Consider the following 24,561-nt stretch of genomic DNA (forward strand, 5'->3'; position numbering starts at 1 on the left):
CTTTCCCATTACTCGTCTCACAGCGTAAAATCTGTTGCGCAATTCACTTGCGCATGCGCCATAAAATCCTCCACCATTCTTCCGCCAAGCCGAATCGAACCGCGCAGGCGCAGTGCCTGAAGGTTTCAGACGTACGTTCTTTGTTACGTCAGACGTTACGCATGCGCTGTACAGTCAGTAAACTAATGGTGTAGGCACGGCTGGAGAGACTGTGGTGAGGCGCGCATGCTCGTGAAGTCATTTGTACGTGAGTTGTTGGTTAAGGTAACTGCCGCTTGGTGGCATTGTGTTGTCATAAAGAAGAGCTGAGTAGTTCGTGATGCGAAATTGAGCAATAACTGAACTAAAGACGTTACAGTATTACAGTATTCATTTGCACGTGTGTTGTATTGGTCTTAGTATTGCAACTCATGCGAATTTTGCTGTGTAATGTTTCAGTTGACTGTTGATGTGATATAAATGGTCGCAAAGGGAGAGAAAAAGCCTAAACAATTTGGGAAATGCTCAATGAAGCAAAACCCACACCAATGTATTTGTATGTACATGAAAATATTAGCGCTGTTATCACAGGGTTAAAGTTTAAGAAGGCGAAGCCTGTGTAGTGATGGGCTTACAGAAGAACCCATGCTCCGAAGAGTTTAGCCAGTTGTTTTTCTCTACTTAGAGGCAGTATACCCCCTAGTTCATACCTCCCAACATTTGATAAATGGAAAGAGGAACAAAAAGAAAGAATCTGGGACTGTGGACCAAGCTGTTAAAAGAGGGACTGTCCTGTGGCTTGGGAGCTTGGGAGCAACCAGTTTCTAGTAGAATTAAGTCTAAAACAACTGGACTTTTCTGAGTTTTTTCTTGAAAATGTTTCACCACTCATCTGAGTGGCTTCTTCAGTTCAAATGACTGGTAGGGAATCCCCCGGTATTTAAACTTTTGATGGTAGTACAGTCACAGACATCAAATCACAATGGTTCCATTGAACTTGTCCAGTTAGTGTTCGCTGAAACTGACAGGTATAAGAAGGTATGATCCAGTCACAATGGTACCATGATTCTCATTGATGAAGGTGTTAATCCTTCAAAGTACATGACTGGACGTGTGAATTGTGAAACTGCCGGGGTAAGGATGTCAAAGCGGCATTGTATGTTGGTGACAAGCGGTGTCTCAGGCCCCCTCCTCTGTTCAGGGATGGTTTTTCCAGGCTGGTTTTAAAAACACAGGAATGCAATGTTTGTTGAAAATTCTCCTAAGTTTTTCTCATGTTCCAGCAACATATGGGTTGTTTCGCCTGCTATGTTCCTCCCTTCTGTTTGTTGGTCTGGTCTTTCTGCTGGTCTTTGATTTGGTTTTGATGAAGGCCCAGTCTGGGTACCCACAAGTTTTCAGAGCTCCTTTTAGATGTTTATATTCCTTCTCCTTAGCCTCTGTATTAGATGCCACAGTTTCAGCCCGATGATGTAGAGTCCTAATGACACCCAGTTTATGTTCCAAAGGGTGGTGGGAATCAAACAGCAAGTACTGGTCTGTGTGGGTGGGTTTCCTGTATACTTCAATAACCAGGTCCCTCCCCTTTTTGATAACTATAGCACAGTCCAAAAAGCCAGTTTGCTGTCTTTCACATCTTCCCTTGTGAACGTGATGTTTTTGTCCACCAAGTTTATGTGTTTGGTGAAGGCTGGAACCTCGCATGCTTTAATTTTGACCCAGGTGTCATCCACATATCTTAACCAATGACTTGGTGTTGTTCCCTTGAAGGTGTCCAGGGCTTTCTTTTCCACTTCTTCCATGTAAAGGTTCGCTAAAATTGGAGACACAGGCGAACCCATGGCACAGCCATGTTTTTGTCTATAGAAAACTTCCTTGTGCTTGAAGTACGTGGTATTGAGACATAGGTCTAGTAAGGAACAAACTTGTTCTGGGGTCAGCTTTGTTCTGCTGCTGAGGGTGGTGTCTTGCTTCAGCTGTTTCCTCACTGTTTCAATTGCCTCGGTAGTGGGTATGCATGTGAACAAAGATGTTACGTCATAGGACACCATTGTATCATCGATCTCCAGCTTTAACTCTGAATGTTCTGAATGTGGTGTACTGTGTTTCCAACTAAGGGGGCTAAGATGTTGGCCACGTATTTAGCAATGTTATAAGTCACAGAGTTAATGCTGCTGACAATTGGCCTCAAAGGGGCTCCTTCTTTGTGTATTTTTGGGAGTCCATATAGGCATGGAGTGGCTTCACCTGGGTAAAGGCGACAGTACAAAGCTGGACTGATGACCTTTTCCTTCTCAAGGTGCTGCAAGCAGTCTATAACCACCCTTTGGAACATAAACTGGGTGTCATTAGGACTATACATCATCGGGCTGAAACTGTGGCATCCAATGCAGAGGCTAAGGAGAAGGAATATAAACATCTAAAAGGAGCTCTGAAAACTTGTGGGTACCCAGACTGGGCCTTCATCAAAACCAAATCAAAGACCAGCAGAAAGACCAGAAGGGGAGAACACAGCAGGCGAAACAATATAGTCATCCCATATGTTGCTGGAACATCAGAAAAACTTGGAATTTTCAACAAACATTGCATTCCTGTGTTTTTCAAACCCAGCAACACTCTGAGACAAAAGCTGGTGCACCCTAAATACCCTACACCAAAGCACATGAAAAGTAATGTGGTCTATGCTGTCCAGTGTAGTGAAGAGTGCTCTGACTTATTGGGGAGACAAAACTACCTCTCTGTAAGAGAATGGCCCAACATAGGCGGGCAAACTCCTCAGGACAAGACTCAGCAGTCTATCTACACCTCAAAGAAAAAGGTCACTCTTTTGAGGACAGTAACGTGCATATCGTGGACCGAGAGGACAGATGGTTCGAAAGAGGTGTGAAAGAGGCCATTTATGCCATCCTGGAAAAAAACCATCCCTGAACAGAGGAGGGAGCCTGCTACACCGCTTGCCACCAACATACAATGCCGCTTTGATGCCGCAGTCATTTGCTCTTTGCTGAAAAACACACTGGGCTGGGGTACTTTTCATACTTTTCTTAAAACAAAAACTATAGTACCGTGTTAGCCAGTGTCAAAAATAAAAAAAAAACACAAATACAAGAGTATTGTAGAAATATTGGCTAACAATAAAAATACATTGCAAGCTTTCGGAGCTCTAAGGTCCCTTCACACTTTTCTTGAGAGACACATTTATTTTTAAAGATTTCCCAGGTAACACATTTGTCAGTCCAGCACCGTTCATTTGCACTGCATATGTTTACCAGAATTGTCGGTACAAACAGTAACGGAACATCAGAAATGTTTAGTTGGTGCGCATGTAGGCAGTTCTGAACTGCCATGAGGGATTTTTAGAGGCGGGGCCTAGAGGTGCTTATTTGTTTGTAAGTTTTTTATTCACAAAATTCAAAAGCAAATTAGCAATTTTTTAAATGCAGCTGTACTTTACCAAATGTTTTTTTTCTTAAAGGAACAGTAACACTAAAAAATGAAAGAGCTTTAAAGTAATAAAAATATAATGCACTGTTGCCCTGCACTGGTAAAACTGGTGTGTTTGCTACAGTAACACTACTATAATTTATATAATAAGCTGCTGTGTAGCCCCGGGGGCAGCCATTCAAGCTGGAAAAAAGGAGAAAAGGCACAGGTTACATAGCAGATAAGGGATAAGCTCTGCAGAATACAATAGTGTTTTATCTGTTATCTGCTATGTGCCTGTGCCTTTTCTCCTTTGAATGGCTGCCTCCATGGCTACATAGCAGCTTATTTATATAAATAAATTATAGTAGGCTTTCTGAAGTAAACACACAACTTTTACCAGTGCCAGGCAGCAGCACATTATATTTTAGTTACTTTTATACACTTTCATTTTTTGGTGTTACTGTTCCTTTAAAAGAGCTGAGAGGTGGTTGCTCAGACATAAAAAATGATCCTAACTTACAGTACAAGCCCATAGCACCTGAGTACATGGCTTTGGCAGTAGTAGTGATTAAAGTGATACTGACTCCAAAAAACTACTCTTCAAAATATTAAGGTACATTAAAATTACCTGTAGGTCATGTTTATTGTTTTTTCTGATAGGGCTAATATTTTAAATAATTGTTACTTGAACTTCCCTTACCTGACTGTTTTGCTAACCTGACTGTCCTTTCTCAAACTGTCAGTTATAGCTTCTAATGCTAATGGACTACTGCTGCCACATATATGGCAGTTTCCTCATATTGGAACATAGGAATCAAATAGGTAATGTAAAAGTACCTGGCAAATACTTTTATGCGAAAATTATAAATAGCAAGGCAATGTAATCATAGATGTAAAAAAAATGTTTTATTTTTGTTGCCAGTGTTCCCACGCGACAGGTTGAGACGTAAGCACAGAGAACAAAAGCCGATTCTTTAGATTGTGCAGTATGACTTATAATTTATTGTATGCTGAGAACATTACTCTTCTGTTTATTTGTACTTATACAAATGTGTAAAAGCTTTGATATATAGCTTGCACATGACTTTGCAACATAATATGTATTAATATTGGCATGCATTGCCATATCTTCTCTTACACATTACAGTTTTGTACTTGTTCGTACACAGCATTCCTCTTCTTTATGTTTGTATTCATATAAATGGGTGGGAGTTTCGCATTACTTTGTAATATAAAGGCTTTTTTTTTTGTACACAGACTAAATGGATAATTGTAATTATGAATATTGGTGTGCATTTTTATATATCTTCCCTTACATATTTAAATTGTATGTTATTGTGTATACACAGCATTCAGCAATCCATAGTCCAGTTTGGTCACAGACAGATTTAGGGTCCAATGATAATTAACCCAGAATAAAAAATAAATGGCATATATATTGCGGAGTACCTTAAAGAGTTCGGCGGAGAGTACCGTCATCTACTAAAAATGCTGATCATATCAGACAGGTAACTAATACAGACAGGTTATTTATGTCCATCATTTCATCCATTGGTTTCACCAAAGTAACCAATGATCTTCTCCTGGCTAAACCTAAGGGCTTTTACACAGGGAAAGATTAGTCACGCTGCGACTAATCTCCCCGAAATGCCATCCCAATGGCTAGAATGTAAATCACTGGTGTGATGGCATACGTGATTTGCCGAAGTCACTGGAGTTGCCTTGAGAGGAAACTTATTCAGTCATTTGGACTACAATACCACCTTTATGACATCCAACTCTGCCTGCCTACTCCTAACCTCTCTCCTTCTGTCCTTTCCCAAGTTACAGACTGCCTGTCTGGTATCTCCTCCTGGATGTCACAGTGCCATCTGAAACTGAATCTTTCTAAAACAGAATTCATTATATTTCCTCTAACATCCTCCCCTGTCCCTTAGGTTTCACTTACAGTCACTGTAAGGGTACCTGGTGGTCTAGTGGGGCGGCGGGGACGCCCGCCGCCTCCTTCGTTGTGGGGACGCCCGCCGGCTCTGCCTAGGGGTGCGCGCGCTCGGCGCAAAGCCCTTTAAACACTGGCACCTATACGCGCGTCCGGCGCATGCGCGTTCTCTTCCTGGTTGTGCACGCATGCGCACTTGCGTCAATCAGCCGGCGCTGCGTGTGATGTCACTATGGCGCCAAATTTGAATATTTAAAGCGTTTTCTGTAGCATAATCGTTGCCCAACGTAGGTCTATCTCCTGTTAGTTCCTGGGTGTGTTATTCTTGTGCTTCTGATCTGTTTTGACCCTTGCCTGTCCTTGACCTGTCCTGTACTGCCGCCTGAACCGACCTTTGCCTGAATTTTGACTACTCTTCTGGATTCTGTTTGGTACTGCGCTGCCTGATTGTTGTTGACCCCGGCTTGACCTCTGACTACTCTTTTGGACTCCGATTTGGTACTGTATTCTCTGAACGTTGCTGACCTCGGCCTGACCTCTGACTGTGTATTCTTGTACCCCTTCTCCCTGCAACACGGTTCTGGTTCCCTTGCCTGCTCAGAACTCTCTCCTTGGGTCTCTCACTGTAAGACCTGGCGGCATCCGAGTAGCGAAGGGCTCCTCCCGACGTGAAAGGCGGCGGTTATAGGCGGAAGCGTGAGCCGAGACCGGGCCCGTGGAGACTGTTCTGAGTTTAGGGATACCAACCGTGACAGTCACCTTTCAATCAAGCACTTAGGCATGCTGCCTAGGAATTATCCTAGACTTCCACCTGTCTTTTACACCACACATCGAATCACTTGCCAAATCTTGTCATATTCACCTGCGCAACATTGCCTGAATAACTTACTCCTTTCAGGCATCCTAACAGATCGTATTTTAAAACTCCAGTCTGTTCTAAACACTGCCTTTCCTTGTCCTTTAATGAGTCCGGCACAGCGAAGTCACTTGGGGGTGCCAAAATGTTAGGCACCCCCAAGTGACTTAAATCGCTTACCTTTTACCCTGGGCTGGTGCCCCTGTTAGGAGAGAACAGCACCAGCCCGGGGTACCTGCAGCGCTTCCTCCTTGCTGCTTCGCTCGCTCACGCATGCGCAGTAGAGTGAAAAGCCGAACTTTAACAGAGAAGTCGGCTTTTCACTCCCGGCAAAATGAAGCAGGAAGGAGGAAGTGCTCGCTGCAGGTACCCCAGGCTGGTGCTGTTTTCTCCTAACAGGGGCACCAGCCCGGGGTACAAGGTAAGCGATTAAAGTCACTTGGGGGTGCCTAACATTTTGGCACCCTCAAGTGACTTAGCCTTTCCTTGTCCTTTAATCTATCTCATTGTTACACATCTGTTGCTCCCCTATGCATATCTCTTCATTGGCTCCAAATCTTCTCTCGAATCGAATTTAAATTACTAGCACTTACATATAAGGCATATATATATATATATATTGAAGCCCCTCCCTACATGTCAGCTCTCAGCTCAAAATACACTCCTTCACGCAACCTACGTTCTGCCTCTGACCTTCACCTTTCTTATCTTGTCATCACTTCTTCCCATTCATGACTGCAAGACTTCTCCGGGCTTCTGCCTGTCTCTGGAACTCTCTGCCTCGACCCATCAGACACTCCACTTCCTTCCAAACTTTCAAACGCTAACTAAAGACCCATCTGTTTAGGAAAGCATACTCATTTTATCTAAACTGATCATACATTTAAATACGTATCAAAAATCAGTATCCACATTCCTTTTGTTTCAATGTACCTCTAACCCCTGTAGATTGTAAGCCCTTGCGAGCAGGGCCCTCCTATTTTTACTCTGTATACTTTCTACTGCAGTTTGCTACAATTTTAGTGCTTTTGGTGCAATGATTCCTATGCACTCCTCTGCGGTTCCTTGCTGTGATCTCTGTACATTAGTGCAGTGGCCATACACGTTTCAACGAGCCGATGCAGCCCCCAATCCGACTAAATCTTTTAACCTGCCCGATCGATATGTGGCCAATTTCAGGCCAGATATCGGTCAGGCGGGCCAGACATTCCTGCCCCTACACGGGCCGTTAAGCTGCTGGATCGATCCAAGGGACCAATAACGGCAGCTACAATTGGCCCAAGTATGGCCACCTTAACTGCGCTAGTATAGGATACAAATAGTATACATCTTAGCAGTGGTCCTGTGCTCAAACAAGGACAGCAAAGCAAACTGGAAACACATGCAATGCAGTCTATTGCCAAATAATTTATTAGATATAAGCCCACTTAAAATTTACATTGTCCACTGTGTTCTTTGAGAGGTCTCACTTCCTCTGAGAAGTCTCCTATATTCTTTTAGGGATCATACCACCTTAATGAAAAAGTTACCATTTAGCATAGGAATTAAATGCTTTTGTAGTCAGGCCCGGATTTGTGGAGAGGCCACAAAGGCCCGGGCCTGGGGCGGCATGCCGCCCCGCCACAAGAAAATTTTTAAATTTGGCTCCCATACGGAGCAGTCGGGACCTCTCCCCACTGCTCTGTATGGGAGTTTAAAGGAGTGCATGCGCACTCGCGGCTGCTGGGTGGGGGTGTGTGGTTGTCACGCGTTCGCACATGCGCACGGGGGGGGGGACTAACAGGGGCGGGCTCGGGGTATGAAATGAGCTTGTACAGCATTGTTGCGGAGAATCTCACCATAACCATTGGATGTGCCAGAAACAAGGAATCTCACTGCTCTGAAGGTGGCCGTTATAGAAAAACTATACCCCCAGAATGAATATTTAACCAACAGATAGTATATATTATGTTAAGTGGCCTATTAAAGAATCTCGCCAAACTGGAATATATATATCATTACATATTGCCCTTTTATATCCTTTCCCTTGATCCACCATTTAGTGATGGGCTGTGTGCTCCCTCAGAGATCCCATGACCAGAAATAATGCAGCTCTAACTGTAACAGGAATTAGTGTGGAAGCAAAAGGCAGAACTCTGTCCATTAATTGGCTGATGGGGCCAAGCATGTATGTGTGCCTTGGCTTGTTTGTGTGCATTGTAAATTCTATGATCCCTGGAGGAGGCCCTTAATTCTTAATTCTATTTAGCAGTATCCAATAGCACATACTACTAATAAAGTATATTTTTATGAAAATGGTTTATTTAGATGAAGCAGGGTTTTACATATGAGCTTGTTTATCAAATACATTTTTGTAGAGACCTACATTGTTTGGGGGGTATAGCTTTCCTTTAAAGCAAGGCCAATGGAATCTTACCATATTATTATTCTTTATTTATGTAGCGCCAACATATTTCACTGCTTTTTTCTGTTGCCTCAGTGTTCTATTTTGACGTGTTTACTTTATGAATGTTCTTTCCCTGCTTCAGGCAGAGTGAACTATATAACCTTCCTTGATTTTTTTTTCTTCACTTTGTGTATAGTACCTGTTCCTTTCCCTCAGTCATGTCCTTAAAAATCATTTAAAAATCCTTATTGTTATATTAAATTTATCTGAACATATACAGTGGTGTGAAAAACTATTTGCCCCCTTCCTGATTTCTTATTCTTTTGCATGTTTGTCACACTTAAATGTTTCTGCTCATCAAAAACCATTAACTATTAGTCAAAGATAACATAATTGAACACAAAATGCAGTTTTTAAATGAAGGTTTACGTTATTAAGGGAGAAAAAAAACTCCAAATCTACATGGCCCTGTGTGAAAAAGTGATTGCCCCCCTTGTTAAAAAATAACTTAACTGTGGTTTATCACACCTGAGTTCAATTTCTGTAGTCACCCCCAGGCCTGATTACTGGCACACCTGTTTCAATCAAGAAATCACTTAAATAGGAGCTACCTGACACAGAGAAGTAGACCAAAAGCACCTCAAAAGCTAGACATCATGCCAAGATCCAAAGAAATTCAGGAACAAATGAGAACAAAAGTAATTGAGATCTATCAGTCTGGTAAAGGTTATAAAGCCATTTCTAAAGCTTTGGGACTCCAGCGAACCACAGTGAGAGCCATTATCCACAAATGGCAAAAACATGGAACAGTGGTGAACCTTCCCAGGAGTGGCCGGCCGACCAAAATTACCCCAAGAGTGCAGAGACAACTCTTTCGAGAAGCCACAAAAGACCCCAGGACAACATCTAAAGAACTGCAGGCCTCACTTGCCTCAATTAAGGTCAGTGTTCACGACTCCACCATAAGAAAGAGACTGGGCAAAAACGGCCTGCATGGCAGATTTCCAAGGCGCAAACCACTTTTAAGCAAAAAGAACATTATGGCTCGTCTCAATTTTGCTAAAAAACATCTCAATGATTGCCAAGACTTTTGGGAAAATACCTTGTGGACCGACGAGACAAAAGTTGAACTTTTGGAAGGTGCGTGTCCCCATTACATCTGGCGTAAAAGTAACACAGCATTTCAGAAAAAGAACATCATACCAACAGTAAAATATGGTGGTGGTAGTGTGATGGTCTGGGGTTGTTTTGCTGCTTCAGGACCTGGAAGGCTTGCTGTGATAGATGGAACCATGAATTCTACTGTCTACCAAAAAATCCTGAAGGAGAATGTCCGGCCATCTGTTCGTCAACTCAAGCTGAAGCAATCTTGGGTGCTGCAGCAGGACAATGACCCAAAACACACCAGCAAATCCACCTCTGAATGGCTGAAGAAAAACAAAATGAAGACTTTGGAGTGGCCTAGTCAAAGTCCTGACCTGAATCCTATTGAGATGTTGGGGCATGACCTTAAAAAGGCGGTTCATGCTAGAAAACCCTCAAATAAAGCTGAATTACAACAATTCTGCAAAGATGAGTGGGCCAAAATTCCTCCAGAGCGCTGTAAAAGACTTGTTGCAAGTTATCGCAAACGCTTGATTGCTATCACGACTAAGCAGGAAACGTCACTGGAAGAAGTCGTTGAGGAAGGACCTCTCCTACACCTCCCACTAAGGAACACAGCCGCTGGGGATGAAACAGGACTGGAGCCAAGTGAAGGAGTGGCAGGAGTGCCGAACCAGGCGTCTAGGCAAAAACGGAAGGCAATCGGATGGTCAGGCAGGCAATAGGTCGGTACAGGCAGCAGGATTCAGAATCGGAAGTCAGGCCGGGTCAAAATAACAAATATCAATCAGGAAACAATGCTTGGCGTCTTTCACAAGGAAAATGATCACTTCGCAGTGATCCTAGGCCTCTGGCGTCTTTTTAAGCGCAAGGCGCATGCGTGGGCGTCAAGACGCACGCCGGCGTCAGAGCGTGCGCGTGCGTCAGAGCGTGCGCCGGCGTCAAGGCGCGCGCCGGCGTCAAGACGCGCGCTGGCGTCAAGACGCACGCCGGCGTCATAGCGTGCGCCAGCGTCAGAGCGCGCCCCCTTGCGACCAGGTGGACGGCCACGACGAGCAGGTACCTTACATTGCCCCCTCCCAAGGCACGGCCTCCGGACGTGCACCGGAGCGGGCTTTCCAGGACATCTCCTATGGAAAGATCGAATCAGCCGAGGAGCATGGACATTTCTTACGGACTCCCAGGAATTATTCTCCGGCGAGTAACCCTTCCATTGGACCAAGTACTGCAAATGCCCTCTATGGAATCTGGAATCAAGGATAGCCTGGACCTCGAATTCCTCCACACCCTGCACAGTTACCGGCTCCGGAGGCATCTCCACACGACCAGGGAATGGATTTCCTACCACCTTCTTTAGTAGCGAGACGTGAAAGACAGGGTGAACCCGAAGATTAGCAGGTAATCTTAATTTGAAGGTAACAGGATTGATCTGTTCAACAATCGAGAAGGGTCCCATGAACTTTTGGCCCAACTTCTTGGTAGGACACGAGAGCTTAAGGTTGCAAGTGGATAACCAGACAAGGTCACCAACCTTAAATTCGGGATTTGGCTTCCGTCTTTTATCAGCATGTCTCTTATAGCTAAGTTGTGCTTCTCGTACAGCTTGTTGAAGAAAGTCAAAATTGTGGTTTAAAAATAAAAGTCTGTCTTGAGCTGCAGGAACCGACACTTCAGATAGACCTGGCAGAGAAGTGAGGTGAAAGCCATAATTGGAGAAAAAGGGAGTCTGTTTGGACGAGGTATGTATAGCATTATTATACGAAAACTCCGCTAGGGGCAAGAGCGTAGACCAATCTTCTTGAGAATAAGAGGAAAAACACCTTAAGTATTGCTCCAAGGTTTGGTTGGTGCGTTCAGTCTGCCCATTCATTTGAGGGTGGAATGCGGAAGACAGAGCGAGGCGAATATGAAGCCCTTGGCACAAAGATCTCCAAAACCGAGAGGTGAACTGTGACCCCCTGTCCGAAACTACCACCTTGGGTAGGCCGTGGAGCCGGAAGATCTCTCTAATGAAAACCTCCGCCGTTGTAGCAGCCGATGGTAAGCCAGACAAGGGTATAAAATGAGCCATCTTAGTCAGCCCGTCAACCACTACCATAATCGTGTTAAACCCAGCAGACTTGGGAAGATCCACAATAAAGTCCATAGAGATCCTTTCCCAAGGTCTTTCAGGAACAGGGAGGGGCTGAAGTAGACCCATTGGGCGTGAATGTGAATTCTTGAACCGGGCACACGTTTGACAGGAAGTAACATACTTAGCACAGTCTCTCATCATCCCAGGCCAAAAAAAATGTCTCTTGGCAAGTTCCTGTGTCTTGTAAACACCCAGATGACCAGACACCGGGTGGTCATGAATAAACTTAAGTACCTCAAGGCGTAAGTCTTCAGGGACAAAAATCTTATTATTTGCTATGAGGTACTTCTCTTGGCGGACAACATCCCCCGGGGGGTTGACGACAGACTCAGAAGCATACTGGATCTTTTGTAGTAGTTCCGCCTGAAGTAGGAGAAAGTTGGAGGCGTGTAGAATCGTGCTGGAAGACGAATTGTTTTCAGGAGCAGGGAACAGGTGAGATAAAGCGTCCGCTTTCCCATTCTTGGAACCAGGTCTGAAGGTTACATGGAAATTAAATCTGGAAAAGAAGAGCGCCCATCTGGCCTGACGAGGCCGAAGTCTCTTTGCAGATCGTAGGTATTCTAAATTCTTATGGTCAGAGAATACTAGGATGGGGTGAGCAGCCCCCTCCAACAGATGGCGCCATTCTTGGAACGCCGATTTAATGGCGAGTAACTCTCTGTCTCCCACATCATAGTTCTGCTCAGAAGAGGATAGTTTCTTGGAGAAAAATGCAATAGGGTGAAGCAGACTCTGTACGTCATTTCTTTGTGACAACACTGCTCCAATGGCATACTCCGAGGCGTCTACCTCTAGAACAAATGGACGAGTGGGGTCAGGATGCTTCAGAATGGGTGCCGAAGTAAAGCGACTCTTGAGATCAGAGAAGGCTTGCTGGGCCTCAGGCGTCCAACAGAATTTCTTTAGCGAGCTGGTAAGGGCGGTAATAGGAGAAATAATCTTAGAAAAGTTCTTGATGAATTTTCGATAAAAATTGGCAAAACCAACAAACCTCTGCACAGCCTTGCGGCTATTTGGTGTGGGCCAATCTAGAACCGCTGAGACCTTACGAGAGTCCATCGACATTCCCTCAGGGGAGATGATAAAACCCAGGAATTCTATAGTTAATCTCTCGAATTCACATTTCTCCAGTTTCGCGAACAGTTTATGGGCTCGCAAACGAGAGAAAACTTGTTTGACATGGCGTCGATGTTCTTCCAAGGAGGACGAAAAGATCAAAATGTCATCTAAGCAGACGATAACAAAAAGATCCAAGAAGTCCCTAAAAATATCATTCACGAAGTGTTGGAACGTTGCTGGAGCGTTACATAGGCCAAAAGGCATAACCAGATATTCAAAGTGTCCGTAACGTGTGCGAAAGGCCGTCTTCCATTCGTCCCCCTGTCGAATACGGACCAGATTATACGCCCCTCGAAGGTCCAGTTTAGTAAATACTCGGGCGGAGCGTAGTCTCAGGAACAATTCCGGTATGAGCGGCAAAGGGTATCGATTCTTAATGGTAATTTTGTTCAAATCTCGATAATCAATACAGGGGCGTAAGGAGTGATCCTTCTTTTCAACAAAGAATATACCTGCTCCGGCAGGTGAGGTGGATGGACGAATGAACCCCTTTTTGAGATTTTCCTCAATATAGTCCTTAAGAACGGTAAGTTCAGGTTCTGATAAAGGGTAGATTCGCCCAAAAGGAATAGCTGCGCCAGGAAGAAGGTCCACAGGGCAGTCGTAAATCCGGTGCGGTGGTAGTACATCCGCTCCTCTCTCATCAAAGACGTCTAGGAACTCGTGATAGGATTCCGGAATGAGCTTAAGCCGAGGATCGGAAGACAGGACCGACAACTCCTTCGAGGCCCAGTCATGACGGGAGCATTGGCCGGAAGGAAATGTTATTTGATTAGAGTCCCAATTGATGAGAGGATTATGTGCCTTCAGCCACGGGAACCCCAAGATGAGGGGACACAATGGGGAGGAAACTACATCAAACGAAAGAGTCTCACTGTGCTTCTGAATCTTAATTAACAAAGGAAAAGTCTCAATCAAAACTGGACCAGAAGAAATATCAGATCCATCTGCCAATTTCACCATCAATGGGCTGGATCTGGGTTTCAAAGGAATACAATGCAATCGGGCGAACTCCCGATCAATAAAGCAACCGCAGGCCCCGGAGTCAATCAGTGCTGGAACCTGGAGCGTCTTTCCGGACCACTGTAAAACAGCAACAACAGACATAAGTGAAAGTCCATTGACCCCTTCTGCACTGAGAAGAACTGGTGCTGAATTCTTACTATTAGGTCGCACAGGACAACTGCGAAGGAGGTGGCCCGAAGCACCACAATAGAGGCATAAGTTCATACGTCGTCTGCGTAGTCTCTCCTCAGGTGTTAATGGAGAGCGGATGAGGCCGATCTGCATGGGTTCAGGCTCCTCAGACAACGAAGAAGCGGCCATGGGAGGTGTTGAGGTAGATTTGGGGAACAGGGGTGCTTTGGGGAGCAACCAGCTTGGTTGCGAGACCCCGGATTTCTCCAGTCTCCTCTCCCTCAAACGCCGATCAATTTGGATCACTGTCCCAACAAGCGATTCTAGTTCGTCAGGAACTCCAACACGAGCTAGCTCATCCTTCAGAACTTCCGACAAGCCAATTCTAAACTGGTGTTTCAGAGCCGCTTGGTTCCATTGGGTGTCTGCAGCGTAGTTGCGGAAATCTGTGATATACTCCTCAACCGGGCGTCTACCCTGGAAGAGGGATCTGAGCGCAGCTTCAGCTGAAGCCTCTCTTTGGGGGTCGTCATACAGTACAGCCATCGCCTGAAAGAAAGCAGTAGAGTCACTGAACAACGGGCTGTCTTGTTCCAGAAGACGGTGGGCCCATGTCTGAGGCTCCCCGGATAGAAGCGAAATGGCAAACCCCACCTTAGACTGTTCAGTCGTATAAGTATAGGGGTTCAAAGTAAATTCCAGCTTGCAGCTATTCATAAAGGCCCGAAACTTCTTGCGGTTCCCAGAAAAGCGCTCTGGCAGAGAAAGCTTGAGCTTGGGCGTCGCTGGCTGAATAGCCCCGGGTGAGGGAGCAGCGGGGATATCAGCGGGATCTCCAGGCAAAGGCTGTAATTGAGCCTGGACAGAATGCAGCCCGGCTTGGAGTTCTTGTACCGCTTAAGTGAGGGCGGTCATTTGCTGAGTCAGCAGTTGCATGGCCGGGATTTCCTCAGCTCCTTCCATACTGGCGAAGTGATACTATCACGACTAAGCAGGAAACGTCACTGGAAGAAGTCGTTGAGGAAGGACCTCTCCTACACCTCCCACTAAGGAACACAGCCGCTGGGGATGAAACAGGACTGGAGCCAAGTGAAGGAGTGGCAGGAGTGCCGAACCAGGCGTCTAGGCAAAAACGGAAGGCAATCGGATGGTCAGGCAGGCAATAGGTCGGTACAGGCAGCAGGATTCAGAATCGGAAGTCAGGCCGGGTCAAAATAACAAATATCAATCAGGAAACAATGCTTGGCGTCTTTCACAAGGAAAATGATCACTTCGCAGTGATCCTAGGCCTCTGGCGTCTTTTTAAGCGCAAGGCGCATGCGTGGGCGTCAAGACGCACGCCGGCGTCAGAGCGTGCGCGTGCGTCAAGGCGCGCGCCGGCGTCAGAGCGTGCGCGTGCGTGGGCGTCAAGACGCACGCCGGCATCAGAGCGTGCGCGTGCGTCAGAGCGTGCGCGTGCGTCAAGGCGCGCGCCGGCGTCAAGACGTGCGCTGGCGTCAAGACGCACGCCGGCGTCATAGCGTGCGTCAGCATCAGAGCGCGCCCCCTTGCGACCAGGTGGACGGCCACGACGAGCAGGTACCTTACAATTGCAGTTATTGCTGTTAAGGGTGGCCCAACCAGTTATTAGGTTCAGGGGGCAATTACTTTTTCACACAGGGCCATGTAGGTTTGGATTTTTTTTCTCCCTAAATAATAAAAAAAAAACTGCATTTTGTGTTTGCTTGTGTTATCTTTGACTAATAGTTAAATGTGTTTGATGATTAGAAACATTTTGTGTGACAAACATGCAAAAGAATAAGAAATCAGGAAGGGGGCAAATAGTTTTTCACACCACTGTAGAGACATTGCTTTGGTCATATGTTACTAAAATCCCCTCATCCCTGAGTGATATTATAGTTACAAAACCGTTTTTGAAAAAGTGTAAAAACGATTTTAATACAGGGTCAAAAGTAAATAAAAAAAACACAAATACAAAAGTATTGTAGAAATTATACCTATATTGGCTAACAATAAAAATACATTGCAAGCTTTCAGAGCTCTAAGGCCACTTCACAAGTTATCTCTATCTATCTATCTGTAACTTCCTAATTTATTGCTTGTGAACACTTCTCTCTGATCTAACAGTATAAATGTTGTGCCATTCCAGTTCTCATTTGTATTTAGCCTGATGAAGGGGCCTTAGAGCTCCGAAAGCTTGCAATGTATTTTTATTGTTAGCCCATATAGGTATCATTTCTACAATACTCTTGTATTTGTGTATTTTTGACACTGGCTAACACGGTACTACAGTTTTTGTTTTGTGATTACAGGGTCATATATTGTAAATTACTCTGCAATAATTAAACATAAACTAGGTTTTGAAGCAGAGATATTAGGGATGCGCCGAATCCAGGTCCTGGTTTCAGTGCATCCCTAATATCTCTGCTTCAAAACTTAAAAATCATGGGACTTTTTGTCAAATAAATACAGAAGTTGAAAACTTTTCACAAGGGGGCTTTTTAGGCATAAGTGTGTTTCCCTTATTGAAGGGAACACTGGAGCTACCACCTGGTTAATAGGCACAGCAGCACTCTGTTCGGAATGGGAGGCAGGAACAGGACAGGACTGAGAGGCACCGAGCATAACGATGCGGAATTGGAAAAAGTGCACTTTGACACAAGTACCTTTACATGCAACTAACTGAAGGGAGAGTGTGGGGACCAAACTGCACTTTCAGTCGTACATAAGCCCTTAAGAGTACTATACTTTTACATCCTTATACAGGAAAGAAATGTACACTGAGCTTTATATACACTTGTGCCAGTTTATACGCAGTATAGTTAATTATATGTCCATTGGGACTATAGAATATGCAACTTTCTGTGATTTTACATTGTTCCACTTTACTATTCCTATCATAATAGCCTAAAAATAAAAGTGTGCCATTACTGCACACCACACAGTAGACTTTGGGAACTAGTACATGGCTTTTGGGTGGAACCCAGGGGTGGTAATTCCTTTGTAATGGGTTTAAAATATCAATATTTGTGTAAATACTACGGTCAAAAAACATCACTCGCCAATGTGATATTTTAAGTATATTTAAGTATATTTAATGTGTGGAAATAAGTTACAGAAAATACATGCAAATGACCAGATATTTAGCCAGTAAAAAACATCTTTGGCAGCTACCAATAAAGGTATATGTAAGCGTTTAATGTATTTAAAGTGTATGCATGTGTGTATCGGGCAGGCCCGGATTTGTGGAGAGGCCACAAATGAAATGTAGGGGCGGCATGCTGCCCCGCCGCAACAGAATTTTTAAATTTTGTTTCCATAAGGAGCAATGGGGACCTCTCCCCACTGCTCCGTATGGGACTTTAAATGTACACGCATGCACGCTCATGGACGCGCACGATGGGCAGGGGTGGCGAGCGGTTGTTTGCTCGTTCGCGCATGTGTGCTGGGGGATGGGATCAACGGGGGCGGCCTAGGGGTGTCCAGAAAACAAATCCAGTACTGGATTAAAGCATGGAATTTCTTGGTGACTTATAATATCCTTATATTTTACAACTGGGTATATATTATTCGCTATACAGTATATATTAACAATATGTATTGTTTTAATGCTAGTATAGGCTTGGAACTTTCTGTAATTTGGATCTTCATACTTTAAAGGACAATGAAAGGTTAATATAAATTAAAAGTAAGTCTAAAGGCTTTTTTTAAGTACTTACTGCATATCTAAATTCCCAGATCCCTGCTTGCTTCTCTGAGATATGGTGTTGGCAGCCTACAGCAGTGTGTCACTGAAATCTCTCTGTCCTTCCTGAAGGCTGCCAGCGGCAGCCTTCCAATTCCTATTCTCTGAGCATGTGTGTAACTTGATCCTGTCTCCTGTTCTGAGTTCTGAGTCTTAGTAAGAATGGGGAAAGCAGTACATAGGAGGTAGAGAAGTAATGGTAGCATGGGTGACCAGCAGTTGTTATACGTATTTTTCTTATTTGTGGCAAATTTTTATACAGGATCACGATGCAACATTTGATAAATATATGTGTTATATGTGAAGATCGAATCAGGTTTTGAGAATTTTGCTGCATACAGAGTTTTTAGAGAGTTGTCTTTTGTAAATTAGTAATTTCATATTTTACAAGTTTTTTTTAGCGTATTTTATTGCATATGTTTAACTTGCATATTAATAAATGTCACCCACAGTTACTTGTATATATAGCAATAGCCCCAGTGGCAGGAGGTATAGTATTCTAAAGCTGGGCCTGGCAGACTTGTACTCTAGTACTACTCTACTCTGCCTCCAGTTCTTTTAACAAAAATTAGTAAAGTCTGGTAAAATCAAAGCTTACTCAGCAAAAAACAATTTTCAGAGAATAATTTCAGAAGTAATACAGAAAATATGTCACCTAAAGGATGCTTCTTCTATGTAACAACCCCCATCTAACCACTTGCTTAACATTTTTTCAATCAAAGAGAACAAACGAATATGAAATTTTCCATCCTATACTGTAAGCACAGGCCAGTTAGAAACCAGTGATACTCAGTCAGGAGTTGGCTAGCATTTAAACAAGTAGCCACAAAGTAATTTATCACATACTGGCTCTCTATAAAAGTGGTTCAGGGCTACAATTAGGGTCCAGTATAAGGATCCATCACTCATGTACAGTTTGGGAGTCCCACAGTTTCATATATATTAAGTTATGTAGCAACAGAAATACTTTGTGAATACTGGACAGTAAGCTCAAATTATGCATTATTAAAGTCAAAAGCACCATTGGGGAACGAAGGCAGTGTCAGACTTGGAACCTGACCTCCAAGGCCCCACTGTCACCAACCACTTCTTCCTACTGAGCCCAACATTCCCACTCACCACTGATGTTGCTCACTCTACAAACACACAGCCCACTGGTATTTCTCTTGGTACCATCGTCAACCAGTCCAATCCCCATCACACCCAAAGTGTATTTATACAGTTATCTACACTGTGGGGCCTATTTATTTTGCTGTGTAAAAAACAAAAAAAAAAACAGTGTTTAGACAGCAAAAGTCAGCATTTATTTTACACAGCTTTTTTACACTGTTTTTTTGGTAAATTTTGTTTTACACAGCATAAAAAATAGGTCCCTGTGTATAGAGTGTCCTGTGTGCAGCTTAAATAAGAGGTAGCTCCTCCTTATATAGAGCGGGAGCTTAAATATGAGGTTTCTACACCTTATATAAAGAGCCAAAGTCTGCTCATAGAAAAATGCTAAGTGGACACCTGAGCCGTACATCACTGTGGGATTTAAAAGGAAGAAGATAATACATGTGTAATGAGTGGAATGCCTTTATAATCACCAGATTACCACAATAATTACCTGATACCAAGCCCAGATTCCACAATCAATGGGAAATACCCAACACAATGTAGATAAACAAGCACTTGGAATGCCCAGAGCACAATGCAAATAAAGACATTAACATTCATGGATAATGCCAAGATTTATTGTACAATGGGATAAGAAAGAAACTTTTATTTCTTTGAAAATAATCATCAGCTCATCCCCAGTACCATTGGGTTATAGGTAAAAACACAGCAGTCATATCCTCCCAGATAAGTGGTCATGAAAGCTGTTGCTAGGTACCCAGGGCACCCAATCATGTACACCTGGGGATACGCAACACCTTTGCTTCTGATGTTATAGAACTTTCAACATTAAGGGGGCCATTTACTACATTTTTGTTTTCTCTTTATCATTCTGATTTCTTATAGTGCTAAAAGTCACAAGATTTACTATGCAACAAACCCGCAACAATTTTTAATCTGGAAATACTCCATCTAAAACTTGTAGAGATCATATAGTAGTCAATGGCAGATGTCCCTTTCCTTGCCTGGAAGAACTTTCTTTGCTTTAGAGGTTTTCAAATTTTTAATGCTTGCATTTGTGTGACAATACGAAAAAGCTGCAGTTATCGCGTGACAAGACAAAAAAGTTGCAGGTTTTGTGACTTTTCTGCATCTTTTTCCCACATGTGCCCTTTCAGTTAAGATTTTTTAATAAATGTCTGGCATTCGTGGGAATGAGTTTATTTGAAGTTTAAAAAAATTAAAAGTGAGAAAAATTTGAGTTATAATAAATCTGCCTCTATGTTTATGAATGCACCAAATCCATCATTTTTTAACTTGTCCAAATACTGGATGCTCAACACATGATGTTGCCATATACAAAACAAAAGCCAAACCCTAATCTACTAATTATGAGCAGAACACATTGCACATAGTGCTGCAGTCACATATAAATGTGCCAATTCTTCCTAAAGAATAACTGCAGTAAGAATAATTTTGTCTTGGAGTGCTCCCACAATCCTCTTTATTATGTATTTCTGTACGGCAAACATCCATGTGATTGTAGCACCCCCACTCTCATCCCTTTAATGGTGGTCTTATTCCTTTAAAATTAATGATGGTCTGGCTATCCTCTCTCCTATAAAAGCTGTAAAAATTTTGGCCAGAGGTAAATAGTTAGGAGCACCATATGAGGTTTACCTTGATGTGGTATGATGGCTTGCCAATTCTGTGATCATAACTTTGTAACTACAAACCCTTATTTTTATAGATATGTGCATATGCATAGATACTAAATTACTAATTAAACAGGGGACAACCGAATGTGCATTGATGATCCAACCAATTTTTTTGTATGTTGTAGTTCATTTCGCCAGATCAGATGCACTGCCATTGTACTTATATTTTGCCTGGGAGTGCTTTTGTGTAATTCTTTTCTCTCTAAAAGGTTTCTACTTCTCCCTCTGTCTCTGTCACTTATGTGGTTCTATTTCCATGGTAAAACCTTCATCTACTGGTAAAAACCTACAAAAAAAAAAATGAAAAGCCTGTAAAGGTAAGAATTCTGACCACTATTACTTACACTGAATAGAGCAAAGCTATATATGCCAGATAAATAAATGGCGGCCAGTTCTTAACAGAGATAAAGGTGTCTGACAGGTGAAAAAAGAAGTAAAGAAACCACCTTCATTACAGAATCATATGGTACATAGTGTGTACATTTAACTGAAGAATAAGAACTGGCAACACCCACAGAGACAAAATAGTGTCCAACTACCCACATGGGCAGAGAGGCATAACATTATAAGGAAATGCAAAACATATTTAGACATTGCCACTGGGTGTGAAATATTTTTACACACTATATGCAATACTAAAGGACTGGTTAATTCTGGGTGTGGTTTGAAATATGTTGGCAAGACTCTAAGAAGATTAGGAGCATGTAGTTTTAGCATCCAGGTGATATTTTGAGAAAATCTGCAAAACCCTCTGGCTCTAATGAATGTGGTTATCCCATTTTCAGTGTTGGGGATTTCAGCAGGTTAATTAACCTAAGAGTCTTAAAGAGGAGGTCCTCTTGACAAAGTATTATTACAAATGATATAGGCCCAATACATTATCCCAGGAAAAAAACACACTGAAAAAATTGGAAATAAAAATTATGAGAAAATAATTTAATAAAATAATAGTTTTTACAAAAGCTGACAGGACTGTGTGCTTACGCAAATACATATCTACTGGCTTCTATATGAGAATGTTTCTTCAGCACGCATTGTGGGGATAACTGCCAGCAGCAGAGCCAGGCCAACAAGGAAGGGCAGCCAAGGCAAGCCCCCCAGCATAATTCAACACACCCATGCCAACATTCTTCTCAATGGTGCTGGATCTGTTGGTTATTCTGGGTTAGAATTTATTCTGATACTTTTAAATGTGAACAGTACTTCTGCCTACTGGAGGCTTGTGCAGCCCTGGCTGTCAGGTCCTGCAGTACAAGGAAGGAGGGTCAGAAAAAAACAAGTATCCCTTGACTGGGGGTTGTGTTAAGGTATATTAAGGGTTATGTAATAAAAGGCACTAAGTTTGCCCAGGGGCAGTAACCCATAGAAACCAATCAGCAGGAAGCATTTACTGGTCACCTGTTTGAAAGAAATCATCTTATTGGTTGCTATATTGTTACTGCTACTGGGCAAACTTAGTGCCTTTTATTACATATAGGGGTAAGTGTTTGTAAAAAGAAATAAAGTTGTGTGGGTTTTTTCATGAAATGTTTCTGACACAATTTCTCTAACTTTAAGGTAGTCTGATAACTACTACATCATACCCCCCAACTGTCCCGCTTTTCGCGGGACAGTCCCGCTTTTCATGGCGCATCGCGCTGTCCCGGATAGTTCCATGAATGTCCCACATTGCGGGACATTCATTGAACTATCCAGCACAGCAGGATGCGCTGGCTGGAGCCAGACGTTCAGACTTCCCCGGTGCTTTGCTCATAATGCGGCTCCTTATACAGTGCAACAGGCCCTTTTATAAGGTTGCGCCTGTGGGTACGTGTGATGTCATTACGCACGGGCACAACCTTATAAAAGGGCCTGTCGCCGCCGCCGCATAAGGAGAGGAGCCGCAGACGAAGGGGGAGCTCCTGTGGGGGGTAATGTGTATGGGGGGCTACTGTGTATGGGGGGCTACTGTGTATAGGGGGCACTGTGTATGGGGGGATACTGTGTATAGGGGGTACTGTGTATAGGGGGCACTGTGTATGGGGGGGCTACTGTGTATGGGGGGGTACTGTGTATGGGGGGGCACTGTGTATGGGGGGGCTACTGTGTATAGGGGGCACTGTGTATGGGGGGCTACTGTGTATAGGGGGTACTGTGTATGGGGGGGCTACTGTGTATAGGGGGTACTGTGTATGGGGGGGCTACTGTGTATAGGGGGTACTGTGCATGGGGGGGCTACTGTGTATAGGGGGCACTGTGTATGGAGGGGCTACTGTGTATAGGGGGTACTGTGTATGGGGGGGCTACTGTGCATAGGGGGTACTGTGTATGGGGGGCTACTGTGTATAGGGGGTACTGTGTATGGGGGGGCTACTGTGTATAGGGGGTACTGTGTATGGGGGGGCTACTGTGTATGGGGGGGCTACTGTGCATAGGGGGTACTGTGTATGGGGGGTACTGTGTATGGGGGGGTACTGTGTATGGGGGGGTACTGTGTATGGGGGGCTACTGTGCATAGGGGGTACTGTGTATGGGGGGGTACTGTGTATGGGGGGCTACTGTGCATAGGGGGTACTGTGTATGGGGGGTACTGTGTATGGGGGGGGCTACTGTGCAAAGGGGGTACTGTGTATAGGGGCACTGTGTATGGGGGGCTACTGTGTATAGGGGCACTGTGTATGGGGGGGCTACTGTGTATAGGGGGTACTGTGTATGGAGGGGCTACTGTGTATAGGGGGCACTGTGTATGGGGGGGCTACTGTGTATAGGGGCACTGTGTATGGGGGGGCTACTGTGTATGGGGGGGCTACTGTGTATAGGGGGTACTTTGTATGGGGGGGCTACTGTGTATAGGGGGCACTGTGTATGGGGTGCAAAACTGGTACATAGTTATAACTCACTTATAACTGACTGCCTTCTCTCTATATTTGTATTTTAATGTAGGAGTTGCTATATTGTTTTCCTTAGGTAGTACAGTATGAGGGTATAGCACATTTGCGTCTGATCCTGCCATTTCATCTATATAAAAGGAGTATTTTAAAAAAAAAATGGGGTGTGGTAATTGGGTGTGGCCACAAAAGTGGGCATGGTCAAAAAATTTGCCGTGCTGCGCGCGCCAAAACTTTTTGTCCCTCTTTTCATTTTTCAAATGTTGGTAGGTATGCTACATTACTGTACATGTCTGGAAAAGCTGAGGATCTTCACATAACATTCTTTGACTGGACTTAAAATGTTGTTGGTACATCACAATATTTATATGTAGATGCCAAATTACCTCTACTTAGCTTCATCTAAGGGCTAAACTCAATGGGAGCTTTTGTCAGATGGTGTCGGATCGGAAAAACGTATCCAACAAGTCAGATGTAGTTGCATGGATCAAAATATAATGGGACTTATAGAAAAATATGATGCGTAAACTACATGAAAGGATTGCAATCCAACACAACACACCTGTTGGAAGAAAACACTGCATGCTGCGTCTTCATCTGACAATAAAATCTGATTGTGCCTGACTTTTTTTCTTATTGAAACACTGTTGGATGTTTATCTGATTTCAACCTATGGAGATAACATTTTGTAGCATCCTACATTTCATGCTGTTGTGTGGTGTTGTGTGCTTTTGCATGACAAGATCTGATAAAATCTGACCCACAAAATCTGATCAAAATCTCTGGCCATAAGATCTACTCACTTGGCGAGGTCGGCAAATGAGCAGATCTTTTTGCCTGATATGCTCCACTAAGGACAGATAACAGAAATACAGGATCAACAGATTCAGTACACAATCCGACGGGAAAAACCTGCCCGATCAACATCTTCCCAATTTTCAGCCAGATATCAGTGGGTTAGGCCTGTGAGAGGGCCACGTAAACAGGCAGATCAGCTCCTGAACTGGTCTGAAGGGGCTAAATTGCCAGCTATTGTTACAGTATACAGTCGCT

At 43.7% G+C, this 24,561-nt stretch overlaps 1 protein-coding gene across 1 annotated transcript in view; it reads left to right on the forward strand.

Annotated features, from left to right (window-relative positions):
- The window catches only part of LOC100489839 (putative ferric-chelate reductase 1), a 64,786-nt gene that overhangs the window by 777 nt on the left and 39,448 nt on the right, over positions 1-24,561 (forward strand). The gene's annotated exons all lie outside the window — the stretch shown is intronic.

The sequence above is a fragment of the Xenopus tropicalis genome, chromosome 4 (genome assembly GCF_000004195.4).
Source record: "Xenopus tropicalis strain Nigerian chromosome 4, UCB_Xtro_10.0, whole genome shotgun sequence".
In the NCBI taxonomy this organism is placed as follows: domain Eukaryota; kingdom Metazoa; phylum Chordata; class Amphibia; order Anura; family Pipidae; genus Xenopus; species Xenopus tropicalis.